Source organism: Erithacus rubecula (assembly GCF_903797595.1).
Source record: "Erithacus rubecula genome assembly, contig: scaffold_113_arrow_ctg1, whole genome shotgun sequence".
NCBI lineage: Eukaryota > Metazoa > Chordata > Aves > Passeriformes > Muscicapidae > Erithacus > Erithacus rubecula.
Window position 1 is genome coordinate 42,660 of NW_027636268.1, and position 14,295 is coordinate 56,954.

A 14,295-nucleotide genomic window follows, 5' to 3' on the forward strand; every position below is an offset into this window, starting at 1 on the left:
TTCTTCTTATTCCTATTTTAATTTTTATTCTTATTTCTTCTATTTCTTCTTCATCCTATTCTTACTCTTCTAATTCTATTCTTCTGATTAATCTTATTAACTTGTTATGCTTGCTGTCATTCTTATCCTATTTTATATTCTTATATTAGTAACTATTTTTTTCTCTTAAAACACTATTACTATTTTTTCTTATCATCTTCTTCTTCCTATTCCTATTCTCTTATTTGTATTCTCTTATTCCCATTTTTCCTATTTTTTTAACTGCTGCTATTTCTTAGGCTCCAGTTGCATTTGTGTTTGCAGTGTGTCTCCGTGGGCCCAGCTGCCGTGTGCAGGTGGGTGTGGCGCTGGCACAGACTCTCGTGGTGTGGCTGTGAGCTGCGGCAGGAGCAGCACAGCAGTGTCCCCAGCGCCTGCAGCGCCCGTCTGAAGGGGCCAGGCCGTGTGCTGGGGGCAGCCAGCTGCTGCTGGGGGGCCTGGGCAGCTGAAGGGACAGAGCCAGGGAGGGACTCTGGTTCCTGCTCCTCAAGCAAGGTCTCCTGAGGGGCAGGCTCACACAGCTCGTCTTCTGCAAGGGGTGCCAGGCCTCGGGCACTGCTGCCTTCTTCCTGCTGCTCAAGGATGCAGAGTTCATCCTCAAGATGCTGAGTTCGTCCCAGTCATTGATGCTGGGTTCGTCCCAGTCATTGGTGCTGAGTTTCGTCCCAGTCATAGATGCTGGGTTCATCCAGGTCATCCTCCTCCTGCGACACAGGAGTAGACCCAAAGCTGGAGATGAAGCTGGTGATGCTCAGCTTTGAGTCACAGGTGACATATGTGAAGTCATCGCTGCTGTTGTCACTGTTGACTTCCTCCATGGAAGCATACAGCTCCTCACTGCTGGAGCCCCAGACGCTGGTCTCTCCATCAGACAGCTCTGGTATATCACCTTGGCACTCCTGGAATGGGTCCATCTCAGCCCCATGTACTGGGGCAGCTCTGGGTCATGGAACTCCTTTTCCGCTCGGGGCAGCTCTCCCGGTTCCGTATCTCTGCGCTGCACCCGCAGGGCCACCATGAGCAGGGACAAGCTCCCGGCTCCGCATGGGGATGCTTCCTTGCCTGCTGCTGCTTGTACCACTTGGTGCGATTCACGTCCTGTAGACTCTTCCTGTGGGTGAAGCTCTTGGGCCTGAACTTCTGTCCACAGGGAAGCCTTGACATCCATGTCAGGTTTCTTTTCTTCTGTGATGAGACAGGGCCCCTTCTCCTCAGTGTCTGGCTGGGCCCAGACTGAGGCACCCACTGCTCTCACCATGGGCCCACCGTGGGCCTGGGCTCGGCCCCAGCTGGGCAGGGGGCTGGCTGGCGAGGAGGAGCTGGGCTTGGCTTTGCCGTCCTCCATCGTTGAAGGCCTCTAGCGCCAACAGGTCCCGGGAGCTGCTTCCTTCTGTAAGAACGGCTCTCACGGGACTGGGCACCCCAGGCCTCTGCACCCCTTATATACCCCTCAGCCAGCGTTGGGCTCTCCCATGTCACAAAGGTCTCTGGGTTCCACGTTGCCAAGTGTCACCAAGGGCCACACCCGGTGCCCTTTCAGCAGCTGAGCCCGTTGGCAGTTGCATGGAATATAGAATTTACAGAATGGCTAGATTGGAAGAGACCTTCAAGATCATCAAGTCCAGCCCATGTCCTAACACCTCAACTAGACCATGGCAGCAAGTGCCATATCCAGTCTTTTTTAAAACACATCCAGGGATGGTGACTCCACCACTTCCCTGGGCTGACCATCCCAGTACTTTATCACTCTTTCCGTGAAAAACTTTCTCCTAATATCCAAACTAATTTTCCCTTGACACATCTTAAGACTGTGTCCTCTTGTTCTGTTGGTTGCTGCCCAGTGAAAGAGACCAACCCCACCTGACTGCAGCCGCCTTTCAGCGAGTTGTAGAGAGTGATAAGGTCACCCCTGAGTCTCCTATTTTCCATAGTAAACAACCCCAGCTCCCTCAGCCATTCCTCACAGGGTTTGTGGTCCAAGCCCCTCACCAGCCTTGTTGCCTCCTCTGGATGCACTGAAGCATCTCAATGTCCTCCCTAAACTGAGGGGCCAGAACTGGACACAGCACTCAAGGTGCAGCCTCACCAGTGCTGAGTACAGGGGAAGAATGAGCTCCCTGCTCCTGCTGGCCACACTATTCCTGATCCAGGCCAGGAGCCATTGGCCTTCTTAGGCACCTGGGCACACTGCTGGCTCATGTCCAGCTGGTGTCCATCAGTGCCCCCAGATCCCTTTCTGCCTGGGCACTGTGCAGCCACACCATACCCAGCCTGTAATGCTGCAGGGGGTTATTGTGGCCAAAATGCAGGACTTGACACTTGGACTCATTAAACTTCATCCCACTGAACTCTGCCCATCCATCCAGCTGCTCCAGGTCTCTCTGCAGAGCCCTTCTACCTTCCAGCAGATTCACATATGCTTTCATCTTAGTGTTGTCTGCAAATTTACTAATGAAAGACTCAATACACAAATCCATGTCATCAATGAAAACATTGAACAGAACAGATGCCAGCACAGACCCCGGGGGGACACCACTGGTGACTGATTCCCAGCTGGATGCAGCACCATTCACCAGCATTCTCTGGGCCTGGCTGTCCAGCCAGTTCTCAACCTAGTACAGAGTGGTCCTGTCCAAGCCACAGGCTGCAGCTTTTCCTGGGAATGCTGTGGGAGATTGTGTCAAAGGCCTTGCTGGAGTCCTGGTACACAACATCCACAGCCTTTCCTGCATCCATCAGGCGGGTCACTTGGGTCATACAAGGAGACCAGGTTGGTCAAGCACAACCTACCCCTCCTAAACCCGTGCTGGTTGGGTGTGATTCCCTGGCCATCCTGTAAGTGCTGTGTGGTGGCATGAGTATAAACTGTTCCATTACCTTACCAGGTACTGAGGTCAAGATGACTGACCAGCAATGTCCTTGCAGCAGGAAGTGCCAGAGAGAGCCCAGGGCCAAAGGGTCTCCCCTGTAGGCACTGCTTGAAGTATTTCTAGTGCTGGAGTGGACTGATGGGTGTTCCCTCATCCCAGCCAAAAAGAAGCAGATGGTTGGATATTACTGGAGAATTTTTCTCAAGTTGAGCCTGGCAGGGGGTTATTTACAGGGAGAGGCTGCAACAATAAATACCCCGATGCCTCCCCCAGGGTCTGTGTGAGTTTCAACACTCTTGGGCTTTCTTGACACTTCTCAAATGAAAAGATGTTCCTAGGACAGCAGCAATATTTACCTCTCACCATAAAATACTGTTCCATTAGTTGGTTTTCCAGTCCATGCAGATCTCACAGTGGATATCCTGGCATGTGAGGAATTCTGCATCCTTTTCTGCAGCCGCTGTCCTTGTACATCACCCAAAGGTGCTGTTTTCATCTGGGGGTGGTGGGGGAGAGCAGTAAATATCAGCTCCTGCTCTGTGCTGCTGCTGTGGTCTCAGGGAATGTGCTGGCACTCTTTCCCCTCTGAGCACTTTCTTCCTTCAATAAATTCTACCATACCCTGTAAGCTTCTTTAGAAAGAATCTGCCAAGTCATCTTATTGCTTTGAATTTTTGTTTGTTAAATGTGTATTTTGTCTGGCCATTGTTCCCTCTTTGCTTTCCTTCTGAGGGAGAGTCCTGCACAGTCCATCCCTTCCCAGCTCCAGTGTTCCACTTGGATTGGTCTTTATTTTCCAGCCCTGGGGAGGCTGGGCTAGAGTGAGAACACCAGCTCTGGTGACTGGTTTTTGTTTGCCTTAATTAGAATTAGCAGGTTTTCCCATCAGGCAGAGGCGATACAGCCCAAAGCTAAATTTATGTTATTTCAGAAACTTGAGCACATAATGCTTAAACACAAATGGCTTTTAGAGATTTGTGTAGGTTAATTTACTCTGTGTTAGGATCTGATGGTTATTGGTGCCCCAATTCGTGGAACAACTGATGCTTTTTTCTTTTTTTTAACCACTTGCTTAATTGGTTTTCCTCTTCAACTCTCATTTCAAATGAGGGAAGAACCTTGCCAGCTGTAAAAATATTTGACTATACTTTGAGAATATGTTTATTTGTTCAAACAAAGAAATACTGTCTCTAGAAAAAGGCTGAGTGGAAGATCAGCATGAGTGATATAGTGTGGTGTTGAGTCACCTCATGGGCTTTATTTGTGTGAAGGGAAAACAACATTTTAAATTATTCAGCTTGTGACGTGTGTAGATCCTATGACAAGACCTGTTTTGGTTTGTAAACACAGAATTTTAGTGTCTAGCCTGAACTGGGGAGTTACTGGAGAGTCAGGGGGTGCTCAGAGATTCTGGCATGGGGACACTGGGATTTCTTTTTGTGCATAAATGGTCTTTGTTTAATCCAAACTCACTGAATTGCTGCCATTCTGTACTTCACTTAAGCAGTGTGGATCCTGCTCCGTGGAGGGAGGTTCCACATCCTCTGTCATGTTTTCCAGGGAGGAATTGGCACTCTCTGGAGTGAGCCAAATCCAAAATTGCATTGTCATTATTTGCATTTTTAGTAACCTCGGTTGTGTAAGCACGGTTTTTGTCATAATTGCTCTCAGTTTTCAATATTTATCTGCTGCTTGGTGGCTTCTGGCAAATGATTAAACCTCTGAATCTGTTGAGTGTTACAGACTCCCCTTGTTGCATCTCACAGATATTAATCCAGATGTGCTGTGTAAGGGAAAACTGTAGGAGAACTTGCTGCTTAACATGGGAAAAAATATGTTGTAACTTATGTTTTAATAACATTTGCAATAAGGCCTTGTGGATGGTGTAAGGCACTCTGGAAAAAATGAATTAAAACAATCTTTCTGAATAACAGCTTTTTGTTTTGTAATTATGTAATTCTCATGTTAAATCTAACAATTCTTTTTTTAAGAATTAATGGAAATGGTTTAAAGGGATTCCCTCACTATAAGAGGTACCTGATAGCAGTGGTGAGTGGGAAGCACTAACTGTGGTTTGCAGGTGTCCTCAGCACTGACAGAAATAGGTGCATTTAAGACATATAAGAAGGAAAGAGGGAAAAAATGCTCTGAAGCCACATCCTTTTTAAAAATTTATTTGTTGCATAAAAGTACAGCTCAGAGCTTTATTACTGCCCTGCCCTGCCCCGCCCTGTGTGGCTGCAGAACAGCCCCTGTGAGACAGGAGAGCAGGAGCTGCATTTTGGGTGCCTGTCCTCTGGGAAAACACAGATCTGAGGGTCGCTGATGCTGTGAACTGTGAGGTCTGAATCTCATGGAAGAGATAAAACCATTGACACAATGAACTGCTCCTTGACATCAACACACTTGTTGGGAATTGACTTTCAAGGCTGCCCTGGATGTGAAGGGTGTTGCTGAAATGATCAGGGAAATGTTACATGGCTGTTTTTATGAGACTGTATTTATTGAATTGTTATTTATACCTGCTTTTCACTGATTATTCTCAGTGTTACTGCATTCCAGCTATTACAGAAAAAAGGTGCAGAAAAAATTATGGCTGCAGTGTCTCCAGGGGCTCCCTGTGTTAGCTCAGACCGAGCAATGTCATCTTCAGCTCAGAATTGTAAATGAAATGTCCTGAAGTCTGGGGGTTTTGTCGAAGGGAACTAAAGGTGAGCACAAGGTATGGTCACCACACCTTTCCAAAGGCTCACCTTGCAAACAGGAATTGTTCCATTTACTAAGATCTCTTTAGGAGAGAGAGGAGGGTACGCACAAACATATGGAACAGATTCCCTGGCCAAGGCCATGCCAGCCTTATTTGGATACATAATGAGCTGTGTGAGGGTTTGAATCCTTGTATTGTAGTGCTGGGATTTGGCTTTTACTGCTTCTTTCTTCTCTTTTTCTTTTTTATCCTGGCCATATGTGGGTTTAGCTACACTGATTTTCTCGAGCCATCAGAGTTGTGTGTAGCAATTTTAGATCACTTGAGCATGTCCATGAAGCTGAGTTTGTGTTAATCACTTGAAACATTGGGTTTTTCCACAGCTCACTTTTTATGTGCAATATCAGCTTTTGAGAAAAGAAATTAACAGATAATAACTAGATTAATAAAAAATCAAGACACTGATATAACAAAGTTCTATTACTGATACTCAGAAGGCAAAAGTTTATTAAGGATCTGCTGGAGCTTCAGCTGTTTTCCTACTTCGTCCTGCAGAGGATGTATCCTGGATGAAGTTCTGGAGGCTGGCACTGAAATGTCAGATCTTTCTCCACTTGGGTCTTGACCTCTTCAGAGCTTGGCCTTGAAGGGTGAATACTTTCTTCATCATCCTCCAAGTCTTCTTTTTTCCCTTCTTCTTTTCCTTCTTCTTAATTGCTACTACTACTATTTCTTCTTACTCTTACTCTTACTCTTCTTATTCTTATTTTAATTTTTATTCTTATTTCTTCTATTTCTTATTTATCCTATTCTTACTCTTCTAATTCTATTCTTCTGATTAATCTTATTAACTTGTTATGCTTGCTGTCATTCTTATCCTATTTTATATTCTTATATTAATAACTATTTTTTCATTTAACACTGCTACTATTTCTTCTTATCATCTTCTTCTTCCTATTCCTATTCTCTTATTTGTATTGTCTTATTCCTATTTTTCCTATTTTTTTAACTGCTGCTATTTCTTAGGCTCCAGTTGCATTTGTGTTTGCAGTGTGTCTCCGTGGGCCCAGCTGCCGTGTGCAGGTGGCTGTGGCGCTGGCACAGACTCTCGTGGTGTGGCTGTGAGCTGCGGCAGGAGCAGCACAGCAGTGTCCCCAGGGCCCGCAGCGCCCGCAGCGCCCGTCTGAAGGGGCCAGGCCGTGTGCTGGGGGCAGCCAGCTGCTGCTGGGGGGCCTGGGCAGCTGAAGGGACAGAGCCAGGGAGGGACTCTGGTTCCTGCTCCTCGAGCAAGGTCTCCTGAGGGACAGGCTCACACAGCTCGTCTTCTGCAAGGGGTGCCAGGCCTCGGGCACTGCCGCCTTCTTCCTGCTGCTCAAGGATGCGGAGTTCATCCTCAAGGATGTTGAATTCCTCCCAGTCATAGATGCTGAGTTCGTCCCAGTCATAGATGCTGAGTTCATCCAGGTCATCCTCCTCCTGCGACACAGGAGTAGCCCCGAAGCTGGAGATGAAGCTGGTGATGCTCAGCTTTGAGTCACAGGTGACATATGTGAAGTCATTGCTGCTGTTGTCACTGTTGACTTCCTCCATGGAAGCATACAGCTCCTCACTGCTGGAGCCCCAGACGCTGGTCTCTCCATCAGACAGCTCTGGTATATCACCTTGGCACTCTTGGAATGGGTCCATCTCAGTGTAGTATTCCCCCATGTACTGGGGCAGCTCTGGGTCATGGAACTCCTTTTCCACTCGGGGCAGCTCTCCCGGTTCCGTATCTCCACGCTGCACCCGCAGGGCCACCATCCGCAGGGACAAGCTCCCGGCTCCGCATGGGGATGCTTCCTTGCCTGCTGCTGCTTGTACCACTTGGTGCGATTCACGTCCTGTAGACTCTTCCTGTGGGTGAAGCTCTTGGGCCTGAACTTCTGTCCACAGGGAAGCCTTGACATCCATGTCAGGTTTCTTTCCTTCTGTGATGAGACAGGGCCCCTTCTCCTCAGTGTCTGGCTGGGCCCAGACTGAGGCACCCACTGCTCTCACCATGGGCCCACCGTGGGCCTGGGCTCGGCCCCAGCTGGGCAGGGGGCTGGCTGGCGAGGAGGAGCTGGGCTTGGCTTTGCCGTCCTCCATCGTTGAAGGCCTCTAGCGCCAACAGGTCCCGGGAGCTGCTTCCTTCTGTAAGAACGGCTCTCACGGGACTGGGCACCCCAGGCCTCTGCACCCCTTATATACCCCTCAGCCAGCGTTGGGCTCTCCCATGTCACAAAGGTCTCTGGGTTCCACGTTGCCAAGTGTCACTAATGGCCACACCCGGTGCCCTTTGGCAGTTGCATGGAATATAGAATTTATAGAATGGCTAGATTGGAAGAGACCTTCAAGATCATCAAGTCCAGCCCATGTCTTAACACCTCAACTAGACCATGGCACCAAGTGCCATATCCAGTCTTTTTTAAAACACATCCAGGGGTGGTGACTCCACCACTTCCCTGGGCTGACCATCCCAGTACTTTATCACTCTTTCCGTGAAAAACTTTCTCCTAATATCCAAACTAATTTTCCCTTGACACATCTTAAGACTGTGTCCTCTTGTTCTGTTGGTTGCTGTCTAGTGAAAGAGACCAACCCCACCTGACTGCAGCCGCCTTTCAGGGAGTTGTAGAGAGTGATAAGGTCACCCCTGAGTCTCCTATTTTCCATAGTAAACAACCCCAGCTCCCTCAGCCATTCCTCACAGAGTTTGTGGCCCAAGCCCCTCACCAGCCTTGTTGCCTCCTCTGGATGCACTGAAGCATCTCAATGTCCTCCCTAAACTGAGGGGCCAGAATTGGACACAGCACTCAAGGTGCAGCCTCACCAGTGCTGAGTACAGGGGAAGAATGAGCTCCCTGCTCCTGCTGGCCACACTATTCCTGATCCAGGCCAGGAGCCATTGGCCTTCTTAGGCACCATGGGCACACTGCTGGCTCATGTCCAGCTGGTGTCCATCAGTGCCCTCAGATCCCTTTCTGCCTGGGCAGAAAGCATAAATGGTGTTAATAAAACAGATTTGTAGCTTGTTTTGGAGTTGGTTTTGGTGTTTTGTTTTGTATTTTTGGAAGCCAGAATATTTGTAAGCTTTCTTCATTCCTAACATCTGAGATAAAAATAACCACAGATATAATCTTTGTATTTTTTATTTTCTCAGCTGAAATCTGCTCAGATTGTGAAAATGGGAAATAATTGCATGTCTTCCTCTAGTGCATTTCTCAGGAATTTGCAAGCCCTTGAACATTTTGAAGATGCTCAGTGGCATTTATGGGAAGGTTGGTCCAGCAGCACCTTCCCTATGCTCATTGTGCCCAGAGCCTGGAGAGGCTGGGCCAGTGCTGGTCCACTGAGTGCTGCTCCTGGAGGGACAATTCCAGTTTAAAATCACACTTTATAAAGCTTTTTATAGATTGATGCTGGCTAGGATTCGTTAGGCAAACTGCCCTTGGAGTTACATGGAATAAACCTTCTAGTGCAGCCTTGGCAATACTGTCCCCTGGGAGCTGTGTCCTTATATTTATTGCAATTCATGTTGTCTGATAAGCATTTCTTAAGCATGGTCAGTTGCTTTCCTGTCCCTGAGAGCAGTGTCTGTAGGTACTGAGATCCCTCTCATCATTTCCTGAAACTTGAAATACTGCTGCTGTTATTTTGCTGAAAAAAAAAATCCTGGAGGTGAAGATGAGCACAGTGTTAGTTTCACTCTAAGTTTGCAGGACAGGCCATGTACTCAATTATTGCATTATTTCTACTTTGCATCACTCACATTTGGGAAACAAATGCAAAAGTATAACTTGGATTTGACCCACTCTTAACTTCCAAAACTGGAACGCTTCATGCTTCTAATCCCTAATCACTTTTCAATATATTCTTGCAAAGGGCACCTTCCACTATCCCAGGTTGCTCCAAGCCCCATCCAACCTGGCCTTGGACCCTTCCAGGGATCCAGGGGCAGCCACAGCTTCTCTGGGCATCCTATACCAGAGCCTTCCCACCCTCACAGGGGACAATTCCTTCCCAATACCCCATTTAAACCTATTCTCAGTTTGAAATTCTCAAGCTCTTTCCCTCTTGCCTGTTGAAGAAATTGGAGTGGCTCACCTGGAACAAACACTGTGATATAATTTACTTGGAATTTTTAAGTGTTGTGCAGTGTTAAAATTGAAAAGAAGAGTTTGAACAGGCATAGACTTGATGGAAACAGTTGGATCATGTTTCAGAGTTAGCAGAGATGGTCATGTGTAGGTGGACGCTTTAAAATGTAAATCAGGCTAAAATGAGCTGTTAAAAACATACTGTGAGTAGGTTTTGTTGGATTTGTTTGTGATCAAATAATGCAGGCAGGGATTTGGGAAACATAAGAAGCAAAAATTCCTCCTTTATGAATGGTTTCTGATAAGCCCCAAAAAAGTAATAACTGCCCCCCTGTAAGCTGCCCCTCCTGCAGCTCGGGATATTGCACACCTGTAGCTCAGGCTGAGCTGGAATCCAGCACAGGTATCATATGGATGGCAGTGCCTTTTTGCAAGGCTCACAGGCAACAAAACCAGTTTTCCAATCCCTTTATTCTTATGAAAAGTCGAGTCTTGTGCTTGATGATTCTGCAGTTGGGAAAAAGAGCTGCAGCCAGATGGGGCTGGGTTTTATAGGAAAGCTGCTTAATTATCTGCCTTTCTCCTGCCTTTATGGGCTCAAAATGTGGGAGTTTGGAGGCATTAAGTGTTTTATTAGACTGACTGTTGTTATTAATGGCATTACAGGTCAGCCGGTGCTGTTAAATCAAATTTGCTGGTCTCACAGTAGTTGTGCTCAGTGCTATGGAGAGGAGGCTGAGGTGAAGCTAAGGATAAACTCCAGTGCTTTGGGGAATTTCAGGCACTGGTGCTGGCTGGGTCAGGAATAGTCAGGGCTAGAAAGATATTCAAGTACTCTTGAACCCCCTGTACATCTTTTTAATGACTTTACTTGAACGGTGAGAATGAACTTTAACTTGTAGCCTTTTGTTGTTGTAAGCATTACTTCTTCTTTTTTTTTTTTTTTTTTTTTTTTTTTTTTTTTTTTTTTGTGGAAAAGAGTGATTATTTCTGTGATATCAGAAGTCAATGATCACCTGTGCTGCTGCTTCTATTTATGAGCTTCTGTTTACAGACTCTATATTTGATTCTTTGAAAAATACACCTTATTACATAGTCACCACAGCCTGGACTAGTGGAAAGTGTGTTTGGAAATAATGGTGTGTGTTGAAAAAAACACCCTCATTGCATTGTGCAGCAGATTTTTGACAGAGCTCCATGAGAAGCAGCTGACAATAAGCTCAGGTTGAATTATTAATGGTGTCCAGAGAAAGGAGTCACCTGTGAATGGCAGTGAATATCCGAATTCCATTAATTGTTTTGAGAAATTACCTAAAAATCTGTTATAGCCAATAATAAAAATAACAATAATAATGTACAGTATAGTTATTTAATTTTTAATGTAAATTCTGTGTAGTGGGTGTTGCTTAGTGCACAAGATGAATTGCTGCACAGTAATAATTTTCTGATAAAGAAAAGCCAGTTCTGGGTGCAGTGGCCGAGTTACTACTGCAGGAAGCCCCAGAATTTCAGTCCTGAATTCCCCCAGCAGTGGAGAGAGTGCATTCTACATTCTACATTCTACATTCTGCATTTCACGTTCTACGTTCTACATTCCATGGTCTTCATGGAAGTGTTGGCTGAAACACTTCCTCCTTGAAGACATCTGTGAAATTCGGACTCTGATGTCACAATTCCAGTGAAACTTGGGAGGCTTTGCCATTCTGATATATTCTACATTAATTTCACTGCATTCTGCAGATCCTGAGCTTAACTGATGATTTTAATATGGACATCAAACTAATTTGCCTCAACTGGCCTTTAGGACTGATGACAATTATTTCTGATATTTTAGCTGTGGTATTTTGTGTGTTTTGTGCTGCTCTTTGCGGGGGGAAGCTGTTGCAGGCAGGTTTGGGGTGTATTCCTGATTCCTTCTCTTGTAACCTCCCTTCCACCTTTCCTGCCTGTGTCCCTACAGAGGAGATGCTTGGAGTGCCTTTGGACAACAGGAGACCCCGAAGGCATTCATGTAGTCATTCGTGATTTATGGGCTTGGCAACAAAGGTCTTATCTGTGTCCAAAAGTAAAAGAAAACAAAATGAACAGAAATGCCAGAAAATGAACAGTAGCATGTTTCTGCTTTTAAATCAAGGGAGAAATCAAGCAAACAAAATATTTACCACTAATCTATGAAACAGACTTTCAGCCAGTCTTAGATTCCTCATTTATTGTGCTTCTGTTCTTGTTATTTTGCCCTTATTATTCCTTTATAAAACAGCTGAGAAAATAATTTTCTCTATGTGGATTTTTAAATTAAGCTCTTTTACCCTATTATTACCCTTAATTTTGCTTTTGCTTCCAAAACTATACAACTCGTGAGGAGCAGACTTTGGTGACTGGTTGGTTTGATTGTGTTGTAGCTTACTCTGTGCTATAAACACACCAGCATTTCCAGGCCTCTTTGTACTTATTTTTCTTTGGGCAGTTCTCAAAAAAGTAAGAATGTTATTGTTTGAAGTGTTTCAGAGTTATTCCTGGCAGGGAATGGTCTTTGTCCCAGCCAGCATCTGCTGCCTGGAACTGTTTCCTGTCGGGAGGCCGGATCCAGGAGCTCTTTCCCGGTGGAGAGGGGATGAGAGGCACCTGAGGACAGAGACCTCTGCCACTTGTGCCTGGCTGCAGGGCCACAGCTCAGCCAGCATGGCACTTGTGCCTTTTGAAGAGTGTCTGGAATAGAAAAATCCCTTTCCAATGAAATTATCTTATCAAAGTGCTTGGGGAATTCTCAGTGGCTGTGCACAGCTGCTTTACCTTTGCTGTCAAACACCACTTCCATACCTATGGGGTTTTTATGGATCCTGTGGATGTTTTTCTCTCCCAAGTAGGGATTTTCTTTCCCTCTGCAGAACATCTGGTTTTGATATAAGGAGGAATAAAGTTGAACACTTCTTCAGAACTGTATACTCTATTGCAAATACCTTCAGAAATTTTCTACTGTTTAGTAATAAAATTTAGTTTGTTTTATAGAAAAATTCTTCTGCAAGTTTCATTTTTTCAGAGCCTGGAAGCTTTATCTGACAGGGGCGACATTCAATTTTCTACTTGAGCCATTTTTATTGGCTATTCTTTCAAGAATTAGGCAATGGTTATTGCTTGTTCTGGGAGGGCTTTCCCACAATTTACAGAAGTTATAGCATGTACTCTTCCTACTGTTGAGAGAAAATAAATCTCCTACCAGAGTTGGGTTTTTTTTGCTTAAATTCAGATTAATCGGCTGTGGTAGGAGTTGTTCTTTTAATAATTTCTAACAAGGTCATACACTAAAAGGGGTGGGTGTGAAGCAGCAGGGCTCTGTGGAACCAAGAGGCCATTGCTGCATTACAGGGCCTTTTGCAGCCAAAGGGCTGTTGTGATCCTGCAGGGCACCGTGGGTCCATGGAGAACATTGTGGCACTGCCAGGCCCCACGGAATCATGGAGAACATTGTGACACTGAGGGTGCCACAGAACCAAATGGCCATTGTGACCCTGCAGGGCCTCATGGAAGCAAGGGGCCTTTGTGACACGCAGAAGCAAGGAGAACATTGTGACATTGAGGGGCCTCATGGAACCAACAGGACATGGAACAGATCTGGCTGCTCTGATCCTCCCAGGGGCCACCTGGCAAGTTTGACTAATCCTGGCAAGTCAAGGGTTTCTCCTCACCAGCCCTTGGAGCACTGGAGCCGTGTGCTTTCTTTCCTCGAGAAAAGAACCATTCCTCTTTCCAGGTGCCCGTGGCTGAAATTGGTAATCCCGCTAAAAAGTTCCCTCTATACAGGGGTTGTTCCAACAAAAATCTACCAGGACAGACAGCTTTGCCTGGCCTTGGCCTCCTGCAGGCTGTGTGTCATCTACCACCACAGAATGGGGCTCCATTCCTTCCTTACTATGCCCTTTTCTTCTGGGGGCCAGGGCCAAAATTTGCATTTGGACTCAAATTTCATCAGCCAAGGATTGCTCCCAGACAAAAGTAGTCAGAACAGAGAGGTCTGGCTGGTCTTGCTCCTCTGATGATTTTCTTAGACTGTGAGCTGAATGTTCTCATTTACCAACACATTGGAGACGGCTCAAAGATCTCCCAAGGTGGTGTCTGGACAACTCAAGCACATGAACAATGTAAAGGGACAAAGGAGCTCTGTGCTCAGTGGAGTGGAGACTGAGGACAGCAGAGGAGAGCCCTGGGGTGGATTGAAGGGTGGTATCAGAGATAGAGGATGCTTTTGAAGTAGCAGAAAACATCAAGAGAAAGAAAGTCGTCTAATGCTTTGTGCAGCCAGGCAGAGGCAGGCAGGAGGCAGAGCTGTCACCAAAGGAAGGGCCAGCGAGGTAGGGCAGCCGGGGGATGATGACAGCCTGCAGGGACAAAGGGCAGGGCATGGACACCGTAGCACAGCCTGGGCTGCAGAGGGCACAGGGATGGGCAGCAGCTGAAAGGCCCTGCCAGAGCCAACTGCTGCAGCACTTGGGCCATGGCTGCTGGCCCTGGGCCTGAGGCCAGCAGGGGACAAGTGAGCCTGGCTGTGCTGGGGCCTCATTGC